Source organism: Nicotiana tabacum, chromosome 24, assembly GCF_000715075.1.
Source record: "Nicotiana tabacum cultivar K326 chromosome 24, ASM71507v2, whole genome shotgun sequence".
In the NCBI taxonomy this organism is placed as follows: Eukaryota; Viridiplantae; Streptophyta; class Magnoliopsida; order Solanales; family Solanaceae; genus Nicotiana; species Nicotiana tabacum.
Genome location: NC_134103.1, coordinates 23,888,752 through 23,913,109, shown reverse-complemented (window position 1 = coordinate 23,913,109; position 24,358 = coordinate 23,888,752).

Here is a 24,358-nt window from a genome sequence, read left to right as displayed (position 1 = left end):
AATCCTCTCAATAATAACACGTATGTCAAAACATAACAACTCAACAAAATGACTTTCACAATATGTGCCCATATGCCACAATATTTCCTCAAAATAGTTTCAATATCACAACCACGCATAGCCCTAGGCTCAACAATACTGAATACAACAACAACAACAACAACAACAACAATACCAATAACACGAGGATACGACAAGTAAGTCAACACAAGAACTTAAGAACACAAAGAAATGGAAGAACGAACTCACAAATAAAGAAACTACAGGGAAATAATAGTCTTAACAAGTATAGTTCAACAAGGGAGAGGTAATGTGTAACAATAATTCCACGAAAGTACAATTCGACAACAAGAGAGATAGCATGAATCAATGACCCCAAATAAGAATACGTCAATAATGAAAGGGATAACAAACTTTAATTAAGGCTAAGCAATTACGGAAGAGATAATAATTGTTTCAATTAAGGTTAAGGAATTACGAAAAGGATAGCATGACAATAAAAGAGGCAACAACCTCAGTTAAGGCACATAAGAGTTTAATCGACAATAAGGGTAGAACATGAAGCAATTAATTACAAATAAGACAAATAAGGGTGAATTTAGTAAATGGGAAATTTAACATGACAAAACAACTTCATATTTAATGGACATTAGAACCTAAGATCTCTAAACGGTCAACTTTCCATAAATAAGCTCGATCATGTACTCATCACCTTTTGTACATGACCTTCACATGACACAATTAGCACTAAAGACACAAATCTTAAAGAGTTCCCCCACACAAAGTTAGGCAAGATACTTACCTCAAGGAAGCTAGACCGTTACTCTAAAATGACCTTCTCGACTGAAACAACCTCCGTACAGCTCAAATCTAGCCAAAATAACTTCAAATCATAAATAAAATGCATAGGAAACAATTTCGGATAATAAAGCTTCAATTTTTAATTAAAACTATGAAGTCAACCCTCGTGCCCTCGCCTCGGAACCCGATAAAATTCACAAAACTCGAATACCCATTCCGATATGAGTTCAACCATACCAAAATTATTAAATTCCGATATAAATTACCCCAAATAACCAAGTGAAGTACGTGTCACGACCCAAAATCTGCATGTCGTGATAGTGCCTATCTCAATACTAGGCAAGCCGACAACCTCAATAAACCACAATTTCTTTTAGGTTTGAAAACATAGTATTTGATATCAATAGAAAAACCTCACAATTACAGATAAAAAACACTCCCAAAACCCGGTGTCACTCAGTACATGAGCATCTAAATAATAACAAAGTCTAACTGATAAAAATACTGTCTGAAAATGTAGAACAGTACAATAACTGAAAGGAAGAGAGTCAAGGTAAGCAGACGCTAGGAGTTACCTTGATAGTCTCCAATTGATAACACTCTGAGATCTAACAGTCGTTGTGTCCGGAAACACCTAGATCTGCACACGAGGTGCAGAGTGTAGTATGAGTACAATCAACTCAATAAGACAGGACTAACCTTTGGGCTGAAAGTATTGACGGGCTCAGCAGGTACAATCCAGTATAGAAATAACAGTACAGTATAGAAATGTAGGCATGCTTTCAAGTACAACAGTTAAACTCAGTACAAGTAAAATATATCAATACTGAATGATATGAGAAATATTACATCTCAGTGGGAAAACCTCGTGTACTCACGATCACAAATTACTCGGTCACTCAGTACTATGGCCAATCCAGCCTAAGGAAGTTCCATCACATGTATATACATATATATATACACATCAACTGATAGTCAGTCACTCTGTACCGTATAAGGCCAATCTAGCCCAAGGGTAATTTATCACCAAATATAAATGATTCGGACAAGATCCATGTCCAAGGAATTCATCACATTTATAAACAAATAAGGCAAGTTCGTGCCCTGGGAAGTCCATCCCGAATATAATCATTTTTGCTCACTGTGGGGGGAGCAGACTCCGAAAGGACTCCTTCAGCCCAAGCGTGATATAACGTCGATATGGCATGCTGCAGGCGGGCAGCCCCGATCCATATAATAATAAATCCTACAAGGCCTGCTGCAACGGGCAGCCCTGGTCAATATAATAATAATACATACAAAGCCGATATGGCCTGCTGCGACGCGCAGCTCGATCCCATCAATATCCTCACAATTGATGAACATGACTAAGTATGAAATGTATGTTTTTAAATAATTAAATTCAACAGCAACACGGCCCTATGGGTCCCAAAATATCGGCATGTAGCCCAAACATGATCTTTAATACGAGTCTCAACTCAATTTCCCTAACACATGAGAATATTTGGATAACAACATGGATCTTTAATTTAACAACTCCACAGAATTTATTTAAGTCACAATTTTTATGGTGCACGCCCACACACTCGTCACCTAGCATGTGCATCACCTCCGCTTCTGCGACCTTGGTGTCGCTTCTGCGAACTCGCTTCTGCGAGTTTCCGTCCGCTTCTGCGGACATCACGCTTTTGCGGTGCCAATCCCGCTTCTGCGAGCTCGCACCTTCGAGCCAATTTTCGCATGTGCGATTATATCAGTAGGCAGCAACATGTTTCAATTGTTCTAAGTCCAAATTTGATTCGTTAAGCATCCGAAACTCACCCGAGGCCGTCGGGACCTCAACAAAATCTACATAAGTCATAAATGACATAGCGGAACTATTCAAATTTGCAGGATCGAATTCTGACCCCCATATCAAAAAGTCAACTCCCCGGTCAAAATTTCAAACTTAAATTTCTATTTTTGTCATTTCAAGCCTAATTCAACTACGGATACGTCAACATCCGGTCAACCTTTTCAACTTAAGTTTCCTTCTTGAGACTAAGTGTCTCAATTCATTTCGAACCTCACCGGACCCGAACCAATTACCCCAACAAGTCACATAACAATTGTAAAGCATAAATTGAGAAGTAAATTGGGGAACATGGCTGTAATGCTCAAAAATGACCGGCCAGGTCGTTATATTCTCCCCCTCTTAAACAAGCGTTCGTCCTCGAACGGGTTTAGAATCATACTTGGAATCTCAAATAGATGTGGATATTTTCTCCGCATCTCTCATTCAGCCTCCCAAGTAGCTTCTTGGATGGATGGCCTCTATATTGTACTTTCACTAAAGTTATATTCTTTGATCTCAGCTTTCGAACATGCCGGTCTAAAATGGCCACTGGGTCCACATCATAAGTCAAATTACCATCCAACTGCACTGTGCTGAAATAAAAAACATGAGATGAATCTCCGACATACTTCCGAAGTATAGATACATGAAACACTGGATGAACACCTGATAGATTAGGTGGCAATGCAAGTTCATAAGCCACCTCTCCAATCTTCTTAAGTATTTCAAAAGGTCCAATATACCTATGACTAAACTTTCCCTTCTTTCCAAACCTCATAACACCCTTCATAGGCTAAACTCGAAGTAGTACCTTCTCTCCTACCATGTAAGCAACATCGCGAACCTTCCGGTCGGCATAACTCTTCTGCCTAGACTACGCCGTGCAAAGTTGTTCCTGAATCAATTTAACCTTTTCCAAAGAATCCTGAACTAATTCAGTACCCAATAGCCTAGCCTCACCCGGCTCAAACTAACCCACCGGAGACCGACACCATCTCACATATAAAGTCTCATACGGAGCCATCTGAATGCTCGATTGGTAGGTGTTGTTATAGGCAAATTCTGCCAGTGGCAGAAACTGATCCAAAGAACCCCTAAAATCTATAACATAAGCGCGTAGCATATCTTCCAATATTTGAATAGTGCGCTCGGACTGTCCGTCCGTCTGAGGGTAAAATGTTGTACTCAATTGTACATGTGTACCTAATTCTCGCTAAACTGCTCTCCAAAACTGTGATGTAAACTGCGTGCCCCGATCTAAAATGATGAACACTGGCACGAATATAAATCTCAGCCAACCGCTCCGAAGAATAAGTAGTATCGACTGGAATAAAATGCATGTACTTGGTCAACCGATCTACAATCACCCAAACAGCATCAAACTTCCTCAAAGTCCATAGGAGTTCAACTAGGAAGTTCATGGTAATACGTTCCCACTTTCATTCCAGAATTTCAAGTCTCTGAAACAATCCGCCCGGTCTATGATACTCGCACTTCACCTGCTGATAATTTAAACACCGAGCTACAAATCTCACTATATCTTTCTTCATTTTTCTCCACCAATAGTGTTGTCTCAAGTCCTTGTACATTTTAACGGCACCCGAATGAATGGAATACTGCGAACTGTGGGCTTCTTCAAGAATCAATTCACGCAGCCTATCTATATTTGGCACACAAATACAACCCTGCATCATCAATACCTCATAATCTCCAATAGTAACATCTCTAACTTCACTGTGTTGAACCGTGTCCTTAAGGACAAGAAAATGGGGGTCATCATACTGGCGCTCTCTAATGCGATCATATAAAGAAGACTGAGAAACCACACAAGCTAGAACCCGACTGGGCTCCGGAATATCTTATCTCACGAACTAGTTAGCCAAGGTCTGAACATCAACTACAAGAGGACTTTTACCAACAGGAATAAATGCAAGGCTACCCATGCTCATTGTCTTCCTCCTCAAGGCATCAGCCACCACATTGTCCTTCCCGAGATGATACAGAATAGTAATATCATAGTCCTTTAGAAGCTCCAACCATCTCCGCTGCCTCAAATTTAGATCCCTCTGTTTGAATAAGTGTTGAAGACTCCGATGTTCTGTAAATACCTTATAAGACACACCATAGAGATAGTGCCTCCAAATATTCAATGCATGGACAATAGCTGCCAATTCTAAATCATGAACATGGTAGTTCACGAAGCATAAGAAATCACTCTACCCTCATGCATTAAGACACACCCAATACCAATCCAAGAAGCATCACAATACACTGTATAAGAACCAAAAGTTGAAGGCAAAACTAGAACTGGAGCTATGGTCAAGGAAGTCTTGATCTTCTGAAAACTCTCTTCACACTCATCTGACCACCTGAATGGAGCACCTTTCTGGGTCAATTTAGTCAAGGGCGATGCAATAGACGAGAAACCCTCTACAAAGCAACGATAATAACTGGCCAAGCCGAGAAAACTCTAAATCTTAGTAGTTAAAGATGGCATGGGCCAACTCTGAACTGCCTCTATCTTCTTCGGATCCACCATAATTCCCTCACTGGACACTATGTGTCCCAAGAATACCACCGAACTAAGACAAAACGAACACTTAGAGAATTTGGCATAAAGTCTCTCCTCTCTCAGCCTCTATAATACAATTCTCAAGTGTTGCGCATGCTCCTCCTGGATACGTGAGTACACCAGGATATCATCAATAAATACTACGATGAATGAATCAAGATATGGCTGGAATACATTATCTTCAAGTCCGTAAATGCTACTAGGGTGTTGGCCAGCCCAAACGATATCACAAAAAATTCATAGTGACCATAACGGGTCCTGAATGCCATCATTACAATATTTGAATCCCGAATTTATAACTGGTGATACCTAGATCTCAAATCAATTTTGGAGAACACCTTCGCTCCATGTAGCTAGTCAAATAAATCATCATTACGTGGCAAAGGATACTTGTTCTTGAGTGTAACTTTGTTTAACTGCCTGTAGTCGATGCAAATCCGCATAGTACCATCTTTCTCTTTCACAAATAGAACCGGTGCACCCCAAGGTGATACACTAGGCCTAATAAACCACATATCAAGAAGTTCCTGAAGTTATTCTTTCAATTCTTTAAATCTAGCTTGTGTCATATGATACGGAGGAATAGAAATAGACTGAGTGCACGGCACCAAGTCAATACCAAAATCAATATCCCTGTCGGGTGGCATACCCGACAGGTCTGTAGGAAATACATCCGGAAAGTCTCGCACTACTGGTATTGAATCAATAGTAGGAGTATATGCATTTATATCTCTCACAAAGGCCAAATATGACAAACACCCCTTCCCAACCATACGTTTAGCCTTTAAGGAAGAAATTACCCTGCTGGGAACATAATTTGGAGAACCTCTCCATTCGACCTTTAGCAATCCCGATATCACCAACGTCACCGTTTTTGCATGACAGTCCAAAATAGCATAACATGGAGACAACGAATCCATACCTAAGAGTACATCGAAATCAACCATGTTAAGCAACAAAAGATTAACTCTAGTCTACAGTTCCCCAATAGTTACCATACACGACCGATATACACGATCTACAATAATAGTATCGCCCACCGGTGTAAATACACGAACATGTGAAACTAAGGACTTATGGGGCATATCCAGATAACGAACAAAATATGATGAAACATACGAATATGCGGAACCAGGGTCAAATAATATAGAAGCTTCCCTGTGGCATACTAAGACAATACATATGATTAATGCATCTTAAGCAATGACATCTGGCCTGGCAGGAAAAGCATAGAATCGGGCCTGACCGCCGCCTGATCGGCCTCCCCCTCTTAGGCGACCCCTAGATAATTGAGACCCACCCCGAGTTGGCTGGGCGGGTGGTGGAGCAACTAGTACATGAGTCGTAGGCTCACTTCTCTGCTGAACTGGACCTTGCAAAAAGCGGGGACAATATTTCCTCACATGACCCAGCTCTCCACACTCATAGCAATCCCTCTTTAAAAATGGTGCCGAGTTTTGAGGCGGACCTCGAGAACCAGAATAACTACAAGAAGAACCTGGTACAGATGAACCCTGAACTGATGGTGCATGAGATGAACTCTGAGCTAGAAGTGCACAAAGAGAAGACTAACTCTGTCGAGCACAATATGAACCATGGATAGCTGATGCGCCACGATGAGCTGAACGAGCCATCTGAGCCGGCCTATAAGGACGGCCCCTGCTGTGATAGGGTTGTCCCCCGAAAGGAACACCGCTGGAATTACCCGGACCATGAGATCTCTTGGTCTCCCTCTCTTCACGCTCCTAAGTACTGACTATCTCTAGCCGTCGAGCACTGTCAACCACCTCGTCAAATTTACCATCGACTACATTCCCCAGAGTCATAACAAAATAAAACTGCTGGTTGAGGACATCAATGAACCTCCTGATCTTCTCCCTCTCAGTGGGAACGAGCCAAACTGCATGACAAGCCAATTCTAAAAATCGCATCTCATACTGAGTCACGGACAAGTCCTCCAGAAGTAAATACTCGCACTGCCTGAAAAATTCCTCTTTGATGGTCTGTGGCACAAACTTCTCTAGAAATAATACGGAGAACTCATGCCATGAAAGTGGTGTTGCACCAACTGGTCTGCTCCTGTCATAAGTCTCCCGTCATCTGAAGGCAACCCTAGAAAACTGAAAAGTAGTGAACGAGACCCCACTGGTCTCCAGAATACCCGATGTCTGAGGTACCCGCTAGCACTAATCCAGAAAAACCTGAGCATCCTCTGAATCAGCACCCCTAAATGATGGAGGTCGAAACCTCCCAAATCTCTCAAGACTCCTCTGCTCACCATCAGCCATAACAAGGACTACCGGGGCCTGAGAAGCTGCAACCGGCTGGGCTAGTAGTGTCCCCGATATCTGAAGTCCCTGCACTACCCGCTCTGCAGTACGGGCAATAGGGGTATGAGTACCTCCCCCGGCCTGATAAGTGGCAGGTGCGGCCCGAGCCGAAACCACCTGAGCAATGCCAGTGCAAACAGTCAAATCTGAGTTAATGCCTCCTGAAGGCATGGAATCACAATAGGCATTGTTGGTGCCTGAGCTGCTCCTGTCGGCTCAGCTATATATGGAATCTGCTCCTAAGATGGAGCAACTAGTGATGCTACAGGTGTCGCCCAATTTTTGTACATGCTCCACCTCGACCTCTACCTCGGCCCCGGCCTCTCGTGGCCCTAACAGGTGGCACTGGTGGCTGATCGTCTGATCCTGTAGTACGTGTCCTTACAATCTGTGAGAGAATAGAATAATAGAAATTTAATTTCCTGAACCAACAATTCGCACGATAGAATACAAGAAAGTAAAATTTTCCTAAGGGTTCGGCAACCTCTCAAAGATAAGTACAGACATCTCCATACCGATCTGCAAGCCTCTACTAAACCTGCTCATGACTCGTAAGACCTATGTAACCTAAGCTCTGATACCAACTTGTCACGACCCAAAATATGCATGTCTTGATGGCGCTTATCTCAATACTAGGCAAGTCGTCAACCTCAATAAACCATAATTTCTTTTAAGTTTGAAAACATAATATTTGAATTCAATAGAAAAAACTCACAATTACAAATACAAAATACTCCCAAAACCTGGCGTCACTGAGTACATAAGCATCTAAATGATAACAAAGTCTGGCTGATAAAAATATTGTCTGAAAATATAGAACAGTACAATAACTGAAATGAAGAGAGTCAAGATTAGCGGACGCCAGGTAGCTACCTTGATAGTCTCCAACTGATAACACTCTGAGATCTAATAGTCGCCGTGTCCGAAAGCACCTAGATTTGCACACGAGGTGCAGAGTGTAGTATGAGTACAACCAACTCAATAAATAACAGGACTAACCTTTGGGCTTAAAGTAGTGACGAGCTCAGCAGGTACAGTTGAGTATAGAAATAACAGCACAGAAATGTAGGCATGCTTTCAAGTTCAACAGTTAAACTCAGTACAAGTAAAATAGATCAATACTGAATGATATGAGGAATATGACATCTCAGTGGGAAAACCTCATGTACTCACGATCACAAATTACTCGGTCACTCAGCACTGTATATGACCAATCCAACCTAAGGAAGTTCCATCCTATGTATATATATACATCAACTGACAGTTAATTACTTAGTACCGTATAAGGCCAATCCAGCCCAGGGGTAATTAATCCCCAAATATAAATGATTCAGACAAGATCCGTGTCGATGGAATTCATCACAATTATATATAAATAAGGCAAGTCCGTGCCCTGGAAATCCATCCCGAATATAATCATCTACGCTCACTGTGGGGGGTGCAGACTCCGAAAGGGCTCCTTCAGCCCAAGCGTGATATAAAGACAATATGGCCTGCTGCTGGCGGGCATCCCCAATCCATATAATAATAAAGCATATAAGGCTTGTTGCAGCAGGCATCCCCGATCTAACCAATAATTATATATATATATATATATATATATATATATATATATATATATATATATATATATATATATATATATATATATATATATATATATTTATAGCTGATGAAGGCTTGCTGCGGCGCGCAGCTCGATCCCATCAATATCCTCACAATGCATGAACATGACTGAGTATGAAATTTATATTTTTAAACAATTAAATTCAACAACAACACGACCCTATGGGTCCCAAAATATCGGCACATAGCCTAATCATGATCTTTAATACGAGCCTCAGCTCAATTTCCCTAACATGTGGACACTATTCGGACAATAACATGGTTCTTTAATTTTACAACTCCATAGAATTTATTTAAGTCACAATTTGTATGGTACACGCCCACACGCTCGTCACCTAGCATGTGCGTCACTTACAACAATTGATATAACATAATATTCTGGGATTCATACCCTCAGAACCAAGTTTAGAAATGTTACTTACCTCAAACCGTGTAATTCTTTATTCTGCTATACCTTTGCCTCGCGAATCAGCCTCCAAATGCATCGAATCTTGTCACAATTAATTCGATTTAGTCAATACAAATCATAGGAATTTATTCCATATGAAAATACTAATTTTCCAACAAAATTCGAAATATAACTCAAAAATCGCTCGTGGGTCCCACGTCGCAGAACCCTACAAAAGTTACAAAATATGAATGCAAATTCAACCACGATTCCAACCATACCAAATTTACCAGATTCCAACATCAACTCGACCTCCAAATCTTTAATTCGTATTTTGAAATCCCTTGGCCCAAATCTTCTAATTTCACCTCAAAAACACGTAATCTAGTCGGAATACTCCATGATAATCCAATATTATTGACTAACAATAATCACAAGTGACTTACCTCAAGTTTCCCCGTGAATTCCCTCTGAAAAATCAAAATCGTACTTGAAATGTCCAAAATGACAAAAATGTCGAAACACCTTTGTTTTATAATCTGTCCAAGGGTTCTGCTTCTGCGGAAAACTAACCGCATCTGCAGTCCCGCTTTTGCGGTCATGCTTCGGCGCCTGCTTCGCTTCTGCGGACAAGAGTCCGCTTCTGCGGACTCGCTTCTACGGTCTTGCCCAGCTCCCCTTGCCTCCGCTTCTGCGACCTTGGTGTCGCTTCTGCGAGTTTCCGTCCACTTCTACGATGCCAATCCAGCTTCTGCGAGCTCGCACATGCGAGCCAATTTCCGCAGTTGCGATTGCATCAGTAGGCACCATCAAGTTTCAATTGTTCTAAGTCCAATTTTGATTTGTTAAGCATCCGAAACTCATCGGAGGCCCCTGGGACCTCAACCAAATATACCAACAAGTCCTAAAACATCATACGAACTTAGTCGAAGCTTCAAATCATACCAAACAATGCTAAAACCAAGAATCATACCCCAATTCAAGCTTAATGAAACTAAGAAATTCAACTTCTACATTCGATGCCGAAACCTATCAAATCAAGTCCGATTGACCTCAAATTTTGCACACACGTCATAAATGACATAATAGACCTATTCAAATTTCCAGAATCAGATTCCGACCCCGATATCTAAAAGTCAACTCCCCGGTCAAACTTCCAAACTTAAATTTCTATTTTAGCCATTTCAAGCCTAATCCAACTAAGGACTTCCAAATAATTTTTCGGACATGCTCCTAAGTCCAAAATCACCATACGAAGCTATTGGAATCATCAAAACTCTATTCTGAGGTTGTTTACACATAAGTCAAGATCTTGTCAACCTTTTCAACTTAAGTTTCCTCCTTGATACTAAGAGCCCGTTTGGGCATAAGAAATTTTTCTCTTTTTCCAAAAAGAATTCACTTTTTTCGAAATCAGCGTTTATTCATAAAATTTCCAATTTTCACTTGAAGATGCATTTTAGAAATTTTTGAAAATTTGAAAAACTCCCAAAAGCTGTTTTTCAAAATTTTTACCCAAATCACTCACAAAACTTCAAAAACAACCCAAATTTATATTCATGTCCAAACACAACTCTAAATTTTAAATACCATTTTCACTTGAAAAATATTTTTTCCCTATTTTGGAATTTTACAATTCTTATGTCCAAACGCCTACTTAGTGTCTCAATTCATTTCGAAACGTCACCAGACCCGAATCAATTACCCCGACAAGTCACAAAATAACTGTAAAGTATAAAGTGAGCATTAAATGGGGGAACATGGATGTAATACTCAAAATCATTCAAATCCGAGGTCTCTAGCTCAAAAGGTGAAAAATGGACAAAACCCACGATTTTGAAAAATATATTATGTTGCCCTGGTGTTTATACATCGTGATCGCGAAATTAATAATGTGATCGCGTATAAGAAACTCCACTGCCCAAAAATGCACAATGAGATCGCGTAAGTATCAATGCTATCGCGTACATGACATCACACTGCCCCCACCAGAAGCACTATGCGAACGCGGAAAATGGGATGTGAATGCGAAGAAGTAGAACCCACACGTACGTGATCGTGGAACTCTTACAACGAATGCGAAGAAGGAAAAATGGTCAGCCATAAAATAGGCTACGCGATTGCGACTGGAACTTAGCGATCGTGAACAAGGAAATCGGGCACCAGCAACAGTAACCCAATAACATGGAGAAATGGCATGTAGCCCATCCGAAACACCCGAGGCCCCCGGGACCCCGTCGAAATATTCCAACAAGTTCCATAACATAACACGGACCCGCTCGAGGTCTCAACACATTAAACAACGTCGAAACTCGAATCGCACCACGAATCAAACTTATGAATTTCCAAATCTTCTAACTTTCAAAACTCGCGTCGAAACATATCAAATCAACCCGGAATGACGTCAAATTTTGTATGCAAGATCCAGGTGACATAACATTGCTAATCCAACTCTTAGAATCGCATTCCGACCTCGATATCACTAAAGTTAATTCTCGGTCAAATCTCTCAATCTTCCAAAACTTCAACTTTTCAATTTTCGCCGAAATGCTTCAAATTACCCTACGGACCTCCAAATCCAAATCCGGACACACACATATGTCTTGAATCACCATACAAAGCTATTGGAATCATCAAAATACCATGTCGGAGTCGTCTGCGCAAAATTCAAATTCCGGTCAACTATTACCGCTTAAACTTCTAAAACAAGAATCCTTCTTCCAAATTGATACCGAATCATCTGAAAACAGAACTTGGCCATACACGCAAGTCATAACACATTATATGAAGTTGCTCGAGACCTTACACCGCCGAACAGGATATAAATTCTCAAAACGACCGGTCGGGGCGTTACATAATTAGAAAACAAAGTTTTCTAATATGCTCAATCCTTACTTTTAGTTCAAATTTTTCTTTTCAATCTGTATTTAATAATTAATATGTAAATCTATAAATAAACTTTTGTTTGGTATTATAAAAAAATCTGTAAATAAACTACACATAAACATTGGGCAAACTTTGAAGAATAATGTGGTATGTTGTCCAACTCATGTGAACTAATTACTGTATATTGTAACGTTGATGCATAAACTAATAAATTTCCTAAATGTTCAATCCTTATTTTGAGGTGGAAAAAATTGCTTATTATGAGTTCAAGTCTATATTCAAAATTTATTTTTTTATTCTATATTCTATGCACTTTTATTGATAGACGAAAATTAACGTGCAACTCACATATACTAAAACTAGTGTCTTTAAACATGTTAACATAGATCGTTAAAAACATACTCTCAAGAACTTAATTATAATTTTATTTTCAATATACATAGCTTCAATTCATTTATACTAATCATTCAATAAACGACTCTGTCACTGTTGTCGTAAATCACACACGCAAGTATACACGGTCAATTAAGTAATAAAGAGTGAGTAGAGTATCGTTCCCACGAGGATTTGTGATCAATTATTAACTAAATCAAGTGAATTCTAATTTATCGAGTCAAAAACAATTTCAAGGTGATTTTTGTTTAATTAATTCTACTACCTAGAACTGCGATTAAAAGAATAACTAATTAACTAGCACACTTAGCGCAAAGGGTTGAATTCAATGAGACATAATATTCCAGGGTCATGGTTATGTAACAACCCTGTTGAATTCTTCAATCAACTCGACTTATTAATTTATCTAGGTTATTAACCTACAAGGACAATAATACTTGTAGAAATTTGATAACTTCTACTCGCCTATTCAATTTACTCTAACCCCTATACTATGAGATTAGAGATAAAAATAACGCATTACAATTTCTTACACAATTGGCTAAGCACGGCAAATAGGTATATTTCTATCTGTATTCGCAAATCAATTCCTCAATGACTAGGTTCAAGATCACGCTCTATTCAATCATATTGATCAAGAATTACCTCTTTCAAGTTCAACTCAAGATTCATATATAGTATTTTACTGTTAGCAAGGCAACAAAATAATTAGGCTCGGGATAGGAATAAATAACCCAATATGACAAATTAAATCATCAAATCAAAATCTGAATGTCAACATTCATGTAAAATCATAACCCTAAAATAAACGAATTAGCCACCCATAGTCATGGTATCAATCTCAAATAATTCCCAAGAATACATAAAAATCAATAAAAGAAGGGAAAAAAAAGAACTCAAGATGAATTCCACGATGTCCACACTCTGTGATGGCTTTTCTCTACTTTGAAGTGTGTTAGATACCCTAAAATAGGTGTTTTTGGCTTATATATTGCGTACAAAAGTCATGGCCAAGGTTTTCCTTTTCCTTTTCCGAATCAACTTCAGGGATTAATATTGAGTTGGATGCTTCGTGTCCGCCTCAGCTTGAACTTTTCAGCATCGGATGCTGGTGTGGATGTTTCGCATCCACATGCTAAGGTGGATGCCTTCTACCGACTTCACTGCTAAGGGTGCTCCAAATAGCCTTTTTTCAAGGTTGGATGCGACGCATCCACCCTCTTCTCCTATAGCTGGAGCATGTTTTCTTCATATTTATGCACTCTCAACATCCTAAATCATCACACACTACTTAATTAGTCATAAAATTAATAATTAACATATATTGGGCATATTTAACACCAAACAGAACCAAAACGCAGTCAAAACATGGGTAAAATAACATTAAACATATAAAAATATGTCCAATATCACCACCCCACACTTAAACTTTTGTTTGTGCTCGAGCGAAGTAAAATCAACCTATAATAGACAAAATAAAATTAAGCTTATCACTATCAAACCATAAATTTTCAATTAAGCTCAAGCATAACCATGACTTTGGTTGATACCAAAAATTAACCCTTTGCATATACATTCTTTACTTACCTCCCCATGTTCAAAGCATGCTAAACACAATATTGAACAGTTCAAAATAATCAAATAGCAAATCCAGGACATCTCAACCTCAGAAACTGACTCCCTAGCATAACTACTTTCATGGCAACTTACTTACTCTCACTAAATAGTTTAATAAAGTTACATATCCATCATGAAATATGTGCCCTCACTACAAATGAAAGAGAGATAGTCCACACACTAAAATAGAATTCGAACGTAATTTAAGGACTTCAAACAATGGAAGAAATCATTCACTCGCTCAAAAACAATTCACATGCGCACAAAAGGTACCATAGATTTGCCTGTTATGTAAATCTCTACTAATGTAGGCCTGCTCGGTCTAAAATCAATTAGGACTTTATCGTAGTTGTAACGTGGGCAAAGGGACGGGTATATATATATATATATATATATATATATATATATATATATATATATATATATCGTAGTTGTAACGCGGGCTAAGGGACGGGTAGGATATATATAGAAAATAGTTGTTAACCCTTCTAAGAACTTTAACACGTCAAGTAATCACTCTAAGCGCAACTTTCTTCAACCCAACTTCAAACATCACAAACAACATCACCCCCAAAATATTCTCTTTTTCTTTAAGCACTACTTTGACTCACACTCACTAGCAAGGACAAGATGTATTCATGCTTTTGCTAAAAAAAAATTACAAAATGTATTGCTCAATTTATGCTTTACAGTTATTATATGACTTGCTGGGATAATTGGTTTGGGTCCGGTGAGGTTTTGAAATGAATTGAGACACTTAGTCTCCAAGATGAAATCTTAAGTTGAAATAGTTTACCGGATGTTGACTATGTTTAAACGACCCCAGAATAGAGTTTTAATGATTCCTATAGCTCTGTATGATGATCTTGGACTTAGGAGCGTGTCCGAAAAATTATTTAAAAGTCCGTAGTTAAATTGGGCTTGAATTGGCTAAAAGGGAAGATTTAAGTTTGGAAGTTTAACCGGGGAGTTAACTTTTTGATATCGGGGTCAGAATCCGATTCTGGAAATTTAAATAGGTCTGTTATGTCGTTTATGACTTATGTGTAAAATTTGAGGTCAATCGGACTTGATTTGATAGGTTTCGGCATCGAATGTAGAAGTTAAAATTATTTTATTTCATTAAGCTTGAATTGTGGTGTGATTCATGGTTTTAGCGTTGTTTGGTGTGATTTGAGGCCTCAACTAAGTTTGTATAATGTTTTAGGACTTGTTGGTATATTTGGTTGAGGTCTCGGGGGGCTCGGGTGAGTTTCGGATGATTAACGGATCAAATTCGGACTTAAGGAAATGCTGGAATTTTTTTGTTGCTGGTGCCTTCGCACCTGCGCATGAGGAACCGCAGGTGTGGCCCACAGAAACGAGCAGCCCTTCGCAGAAGCGGACTGGGCATTGTTGGGCAGGAGCTGCAGATGCGGAATTTTGAGCGCAGAAACGCGATCGCAGAAGCAGTCTTGGACATCGCAGAAGTGATCACTGCTGGCCAAGGCTGTCTCGCATATGCGACCTAGTGTCCACAAATGCGAAAACGCTGGGCAGAATACCTTATGAGGGTTCAACATTTTTATCCATTTTCGGATTTTGGAACTCGGATTTGACAACTTTGGAGAGGAATTTTTCCACACAACTTGGGGTAAGTGTTATTGACTCCCTTGTGATTATATTTCATGAATTAATCTTTATTTTTGGTGTATGATTATCGAATCTTCAAGAGAAATCGAAGGAAATTTCTATCATTTCAAAAAATGAATTTTTGAGTTTTGAATACCGATTCAAAGTCGGATTTGAGTGAAATTAGTATGGTTGAACTCTTAATTGGATGGATTATCAGATTTTGTGAGTTTCGTTGGATTCCGAGATATGGGCCCCACTGCCGATTTTTCGAGCGGAGTTAGGAATTTTTATAAATTGTTAAATTGCAAGCATTGGAGTATATTTTGATTAATCTGCACATTGTTTGACTAGTTTCGTATCATTTGGCGTGGAATTTAGGAGTTATGAAAGCGTTCGGAAGTTGATACGCACGGAATGGAATTTTTGGAGTATTATTTAGCTTGCCTGACATTGGATTCGTCTTGTTCGAAGTAAGTAACTCGTCTAATCTTGGAGATGAGGGTATGAACCATGACTATATGTGTTATGTGTTTGGTGTTGAGGTGACGCACATCCTAGGTGACGGGCGTGTGGGCGTGCACCGTGTGAACTGTGACTCCGTTATTTCTATGGTACTGTGTAGTTACCTGAATTTATCTGAAATCATGAAATCTCTACGTACTAGAGTTATCGAGCTGTGATTCGTATTAGAAACCATGTCTAGGCTATATGCTTATTCTATTGGGACCCACTGAGCTCATTACTGTTGTTGAGTTATTTGCTTACATTGCATATCATATCTCAGTCTCTGGTATTATTTATTCATACAACATATAATTATTGTGGGATAGTTCAGGTCATTGTGAATCCGAGAGACTGGAGAGGTTGATGACTGAGTGAGGCCGAGGGGCTGATTTTGATATATTGATACTATAGTACGTGAGTTGTCCGTGCAGCACGTGACTTGTCCGTGCGGATTTTAGCACTTAGGTGAAGGAGCCCCTCCAGAATTGCACACACCCCCAGAGAGCGCGAATGATTTATAATGAGGGATGGATCTTCCCTAGACATGGATCTTGTTTGAAGCATTTATACATGGGGATGGATCTTTCCCACGGGCTGGATTGGCCCTACTCAATATTGAGTAGATGATGGTCAATTGATGTATATATTCCAGGAGGGATCTTCCCTGTGCCGGATTGTCTATATACAGTACTGGGTGATTGAGCATGATGAGTTGAAAGAGTGAGACAGTGAGATTGAGTACTCTGAGAGTACAAGTACATGAGTTCATCTCTGAGATACATTGCATTAACATGCACACATGACATACATGCATAGATATGTATCTTCCTCATGATGCACGGTATCACGTCATTCATGACTTTTCACACATATTGGCATATGGGTATAGTGATGTATTTTACACTGGCTATCTATAAAGAAAATGAAACATTTTATTTATTGTTAAAAGGATTTTTGGGAAAATTACTGTTTTCAAACTTACTCATATTTTTGGCAACTTCGGTAAACGATTTGGGTTTTCACTGATATACTTGAAAGGCAGAACTATTTTCAGAAATTATGATTAAGCTGAGCATTTCATCTCTAAGTTACTTCTTTTATTACTTGCTTTACGTTGTTATGGACTGTTGTTGGCTATTGGTGTTGGACCCGACCTTTGTTCCAGCTCGTCACTACTTTCAACCTAAGATTAGGTTTGTTATTTATTGAGTACATGGGGTCGGTTGTACTCATACTACACTTCTACACCTTGCACGCAGATATTGGCTGCTGACGTTGTTGAGACCGACGGGAGCTGGATTTGAAGATGTACCCGCGTTCCGGTTGTAGCTGCCTCTTGTTCATGGTAGCCTTAGATTTATAAAGATCTGTTTATGTACATTTCGAATAGATGTTGTATTGATTTCATACCAGTTTTCTATGTTCTAATCTTAGAAACTCATGATTTGTACTACAAGTCCTTGGGGAATGTATAAGATTTAAATATTTTCTTTTACTTAATTGTCTTGTTAAATTTTATTGGAATTGGATAGTTGATAACTGGCTTACCTAGTGGGTTGGGTTAGGTGCCATTACGACTAGTTGGATTTTGGGTCGTGACACTAGCAAGGACAAGATATATTATTGCTTTTGCTAATTTGTTTTTCTCTTTTCTCATTTTTTTTATGATTTATGCTAGTGGTGTATTTCTTACAACATAATTGTACCTTTATTCCTTTCATTGGTTCTACTCAAAAGCCACCCAAGTTCTCCATTTACTTCTTCTAGCGCTTATTTTACAAGTTAAGTGCTTTAAGAGGTAAAATGATCAAAATAATATCGATTAAGAATAAAATGAGGTATGGGCTTGTAATGTGGGTGCCAAACAAAAGGTTTACATGATCAACATGGCTAACTATGGATGATTTTATTTGTGGTATCATTAAAATACAATAAGGATCAAAGAAGGCCTAAAATCATATTTCAAACCGAGCAAAACCTAGGATTTCGCTTCAACTCACATGCAGGGCAAGTTCTTGACATAAATGTACTACATGGAACTACACAAAAATCTCATCACACAATGGCACATGATTCAATTAGGATGGCTACATTCCAACTCTCAATCAAAGCAAGTACAGAGTTAAGCTATAAATTTAATCCACAAGGCACAAGAGTCAAAAAATGAGCATAAGCGTCACAAAATGAGCTATTTCATTTTTTAAGGCACAAGTAGTTATAGAAAACTCATAAGAAAAGTTATAATCCACATGCCCAGGTCTAACTCTGCTGGTATCAAACAAGTCATTAAGTATGCCGAATTCAGTCTGAGTTTCTATATCATACACTACTCTAAAAATAAAAAGTACCCGGTTCAAAAATTCATCCCTTTGAAAAGAACCGGTGCCCAAAGAAAAACCAAGAAAATTACTACCTATGCTATCCTAATAAAAGCAAAAGAAAATCTTTTTGGTATTTTTACTCGGACCTTAATGCCTCAAGAAAGTTGTCCAAGAAATCCATCGTCAGGAAAAGTCCGAGCTTTTTCTAAATTGTTTTTTTGTATTTTCATTTTTTTTGTTGAAGAAACTACTCTAAACTAGACTACTTCTAGCTACGGGTTAAAAAAATAATGAGAAACGTTTTTATATAATTACACTCAGAAAGTAATTCTCCCATCCCACACTTATATTATACATAGTTCTCGATGCATGATCACAGAAAATAATATTAAAACAAAGAAGAGAAGTACTCCCTAAGACCCTCTAGGGCCTAGCTAGCAACATGATCCTCAATATTAAGGGTCGAGATGACTCCACACTTAAGCTCAAACATGCTCTTCGGCTTAAACATCGGGTACTCAAACTTCCCCTAATCTGCAAACAAAACGTGACACTATAAAGAAAAAAATGCACGTTGGTTTACTTCCCAACAAGCGCCTGATTTAACGTCGCGACACAACTCTACTACTCTGCTCAGGTTGGGCGCTTTCACTTCTTTTTTCTCTCATGAAGTCTAGACTTTTTGCACACTCTAAAAAGATCTCATGTTTCATCTCTGGCTCTTTTCTCAATCATCTTTACACACTCAGCTTACAAAACCACCTCCTCGAACTCATTTTTCCCACCTGGTTCACTACAATTCACATAAAGACTCTGTTTTATCCCCTTTGATTCCACCATAGTAATCATGCACAAGTCCCCATAATGCTTAGGGAGCTTAAGTGCATTATACACATTAAAATGATTTTCTCATCATCAACTCTCATCTTCAACTTCCATTCCCTCACATCAATAATCGCTCCACCAGTAGCTAAGAGCGGTCGCCTCAAAATAATGGGCACTTCCTCATCTGCCTTGTAATCCAGAACAATAAAATTAGCAGGAAAAATAAAATTTCCCGCTCGCACTAACACAACCTCAATAATTCCTTCTGGCATCACTAGTGACATATCTGCCAACTGTAAAGTGATTGTAGTCGGTCTAAGGACCCTAATCTTAGTTGCTTGAACAAAGATGATGGCATCAAATTTATACTAGCCCCTAAATCACATAAGGCTCTACCAACTTCTTGTTTCCCAAGAGACAGAGGGATTGTGAAACTCCCAGGATCCTTTAGCCTTGGAGGAAGTTTACTCTTAACTCTAGTACTGCACTCTTTAGCAAGTGCAACTATTTCAAACTTTGTATGTCTTCGCTTGTTTGACACAATATCTTTTAGATACCTTACATACTTAGGCACTTCCTGCAATATTTCCACCAAATAAAAATTCACACGCACTTGGATCAGAATATCTAAGAATTTCTTGTACTTAGCATTATCTTTTTGCTTCTGCAGTCTTTGTGGAAATGGAGGTGGTGGCCTTGTAACAATTACTGGGTATGATCTCTTGCTCTCTTTCTTAGTCTCCGCGACTGGTTTAGGAACCAATTCTCCTTCGGGACTAACCGTATACTTCGTTTTAGTTGGAACCTCTTCTAATACTCTTCCATTTCTCAAGGTAACCGGATTGACTTGAGCTTTCGGATTAGGCTAAGTATCGCTAGGAAGAGCCCCAGCTAGCCGATTATTTTGAGCACTAGCAAGTTGCCCATTTGTCGCTCTAAATTTTGAATAGCTACTGAGAGGTCTATTGTTTGGGCATGCTTGTCAGCCATCAATTTCTTTAGCATCTCCTCAATGTGACTCATCGAGTTTGTAGGTTGTTCAGCCTGTGGTGGTCTATTTTGCTGTTGAGGAACTTGTGGATTGTACTGATTTTGAGCACCTTGGTTTTCACTCCAAGAGACGTTTGGGTGGTTTCTCCAATTTGGATTATAAGTACTACCATATTGATATTGATTATCTTGGCCTCTATTAGCATTCCCCACAAAGTAAACTGGCTCTGGATTCACTGGGCAAGCATCACTGGTATGACCCTCGCCGCAAACCTCGCAGAACACCTACATTTGTTGCACTGGTTGAACCTGTTGCATTTGTTGGAACTGTTGTTAGTTCCGAGCCACATTCATCTTGCTGATTTGATTTGCTAAAGAATCTACATGTGCTAATAGTGCTGATACAACATCCAATTCAAGTACCCCGGTAGCTTTATGGGTTATGAGTCTACCTGTTTTCCCTTGCCAATCTGGGTTGCTTTTGGAAAACTTGTTCAACAGCGCATATATTTCATCAAATCACCTTTTCAATACTTGACCACCAGCTATTATGTCTACCACTATTTTTGTTTCAGGGTGAAGACCTTCAATAAAGGTGTGAGCCAGTACCTCGTTGGTTTGGTTATGGTGTGGGCAGTCTCTTAGTAGCCCCTTGAATCACTCCCGGGATGCACAAAGTAATTAACCTTCTCTTTGTTTGAATGCAACTATCTCAATTCTTATCTTTGCAGTTTTACCACAAGGAAAGAACCTAGCCAATAATTTGCAAGCCAAATCATTCCACGATGCAATAGAACTAGCAGGCTCAGACTTCAACCTTCTCTTGGCCTCTCCCAATAGAGAAAAGGGAACAATGTGAGCTTGACATAATCATAAGTGACCCTGTTAGTGATATAGGTGTCACTAATCTCCAGAAAATTCAGAAAATATTGTTAGGGGTCCTCGTGTGGCAGTCTCATGAACTGTCCATTTGCATGAAGTAGTTGGATCATCCTTTGCTTAAGCTCGAAGTGCCCATTGATCCTAGGCTTAACGATATTGGACGTGACATTAGTAATGCTGGGCATAGACACCTCTAGTACCGCCAACTGGTGTTCATCTGCCATTTCAACAGGAAGTTAAATGAGTTTTTTGTAGATTATTTGTTTCTCGAGCTTCTCTCAACCTTCTGCGAAATGCTCTCCCAGGTTTTGGGTCAAAATCCTATAGTCTATCTTGGCTTCTAACCCGTCGCATTCAAGAAAAGTACTTGAGAACAAACACCTAGCCAAAAGAAGATTAAAAACTTAACTCGATGAGTAGTAAAAGCTTAGTCTAGTAAAACAATTAATTTCTAAGTCCCCGGTAACGGCGTCAAAATCTTGTTGCCCTAAATCGCACACGCAAGTATACGCGGTCAATCAAGTTATAAAAAGTGAGTAGAGTATCATTTCCACGAGGACTTGTGATCAATTATCAATTAAATCAAGTGAATTCTAAATTATCAAGTCAAGAACAATTTCAAGGTGATTTTTGTTTAATTAATTCAACTACCTAGTACTGCGATTAAAAGAAGAACTAATTAACTAGCACACTTAGCACGAAGGGTTGAATGCAATGAGAAATAATATTCAAGGGCCATGGTTATGTAACAATCTTATTGAATTCTTCAATCAACTCGACTTATTAATTTATCTGGGTTATTAACTTGCAAGGACAATAATACTTGTAGAAATCCGACAACTTCTAACTCTCCTATTTAATTTACTCTAACCCCTATATTCCTATGAGATTAGAGATAAAAAGAACGCATTACAATATTTTGCACAATTGACTAAGCACGACAAATAGGTATATTTCTATCCGTTTTCGCAAATCAATTCCCCAATGACTAGGTTCAAGATCGCGCTCTATTCAATCTTATTGCAATCAAGAATTACCTCTTTCAAATTCAGCTCAAGATTCATATATAGTATTTGACTGTTAGCTAGGCAGCAAAATAATTATGCTCATGATATGAATAAACAGCCCAATATGACAGATTTAATCATCAAATTAATCTCTGAATATCAACATTCATGTAAAACCATAACCTTAAAATAAACGAGTTTATCCATGCACAGTCACGGTAGCAATCTCAAATAATTCCCACGAATGCATAAAAATCAATAAAAGAAGGGAAAAAGAAGAACTCAAGACGAATTCCACGGTCTCCAAACTCTCTGATGGCTTTTCTCTGCTTCCAAGTATGTTACATGATCTAAAAGAGGCGTTTTTGGCTTATATATTGCGTACAAATGTTGTGGGCCAAAGTTTTCCTTTTTCTTTTCCGAATCAGCTTCAGGGATTGATGTTGAGTTGGATGCTTCGCATCCGCCTCAGCTTGAACTTTTCAGCATCGGATGCTGGGGTGGATGTTTCGCATCCACCCTTTGTTCCCTCAACTTTGTTGCGCCCAAGTGCGGATGCTAAGATGGATGCCTTCTTCCGACTTCACTCCTAAGGGTGCTCCAAATAGCCTTTTTTCCAAGGTTGGATGTGACGCATCCACCCTCTTCTCCTATAGCTGGAGAATCTTTTCTTCATATTTTTGCACTCCAAACATCCTAAATCATCACACATAACTTAATTAGTCATAAAATCAATAATTAACACATGTTGGGCATTTTTAACACCAAATAGCATCAAAAAGCGGTTAAAATATGAGTAAAGTAACATTAGGATATATAGAAATATGCCCAATATTAGTCACACAACATTGTCGAGCTACACAGCCAATCGATTAGTGGCGGAGATAAAAATTACATAAAATATCGTATAATTTTATTTTAAAATCAGTATACAAAAAAAGGACAATAGCCTATGAACCTTATGGTTTATTGGCTGGGGCGTAGGCAACTTATTTCAAGGAATGTCACGTAACTCTGCTTCATCAAAAAAATCATAAATATCTATGTATAAATAATAAGAAAAATAAAAATATTGGGTATATAAATATAAAAAATGACACCGTCTGTCATTATAATGATTTATTTATTTGCTCATCACTTCTTCAAATATTGACACCATTTACAAAAAAAATTTGCATACGCCATTATTGGTGTATATGAATCTCAAAGATCTTTGGTTCAAATCCTCCTAGATCGAAGGATAGTTAAAATGATTAAGACGAATAAATAACAATATCGAAATCACAAATTCGAGTTTCAATCACAACATTCTATATGAGTTCCATTTGCTTATCTTCCTTTTTTTTTCTCGTAGTCATCATCTTTTTATTGCACATAAATAGACTCGAACACATCTCGGACATGCAAGCAAAGAAGGGAGTCAAAATACAAGAACCTATGGTTTCGGCTACCCTCAACATCAACAATCAACAACCATATCATCGGCGCCAAACAACTCATGGCGCCCCTTAGTGTGTGAAGACTTGTCAAGCATGCCAAAAGTACAAGTCGGATCACTCAGCACAAGCGGGACTCTTGGAGCCGTTACCTGTCCCACAGAGACCTTGGGAAAGCATTTCCCTGAATTTCATCACAGGATTACCCAAGGTCGAAGATCTTGCAACCATCTTGGGGGTAGTAGACCGATTTTCCAAGTATGCTACATTCATAGCTGCCCCACAGAACATATCGGCAGAAGATACAACTCGACTCTTCTTCTCTCATATTG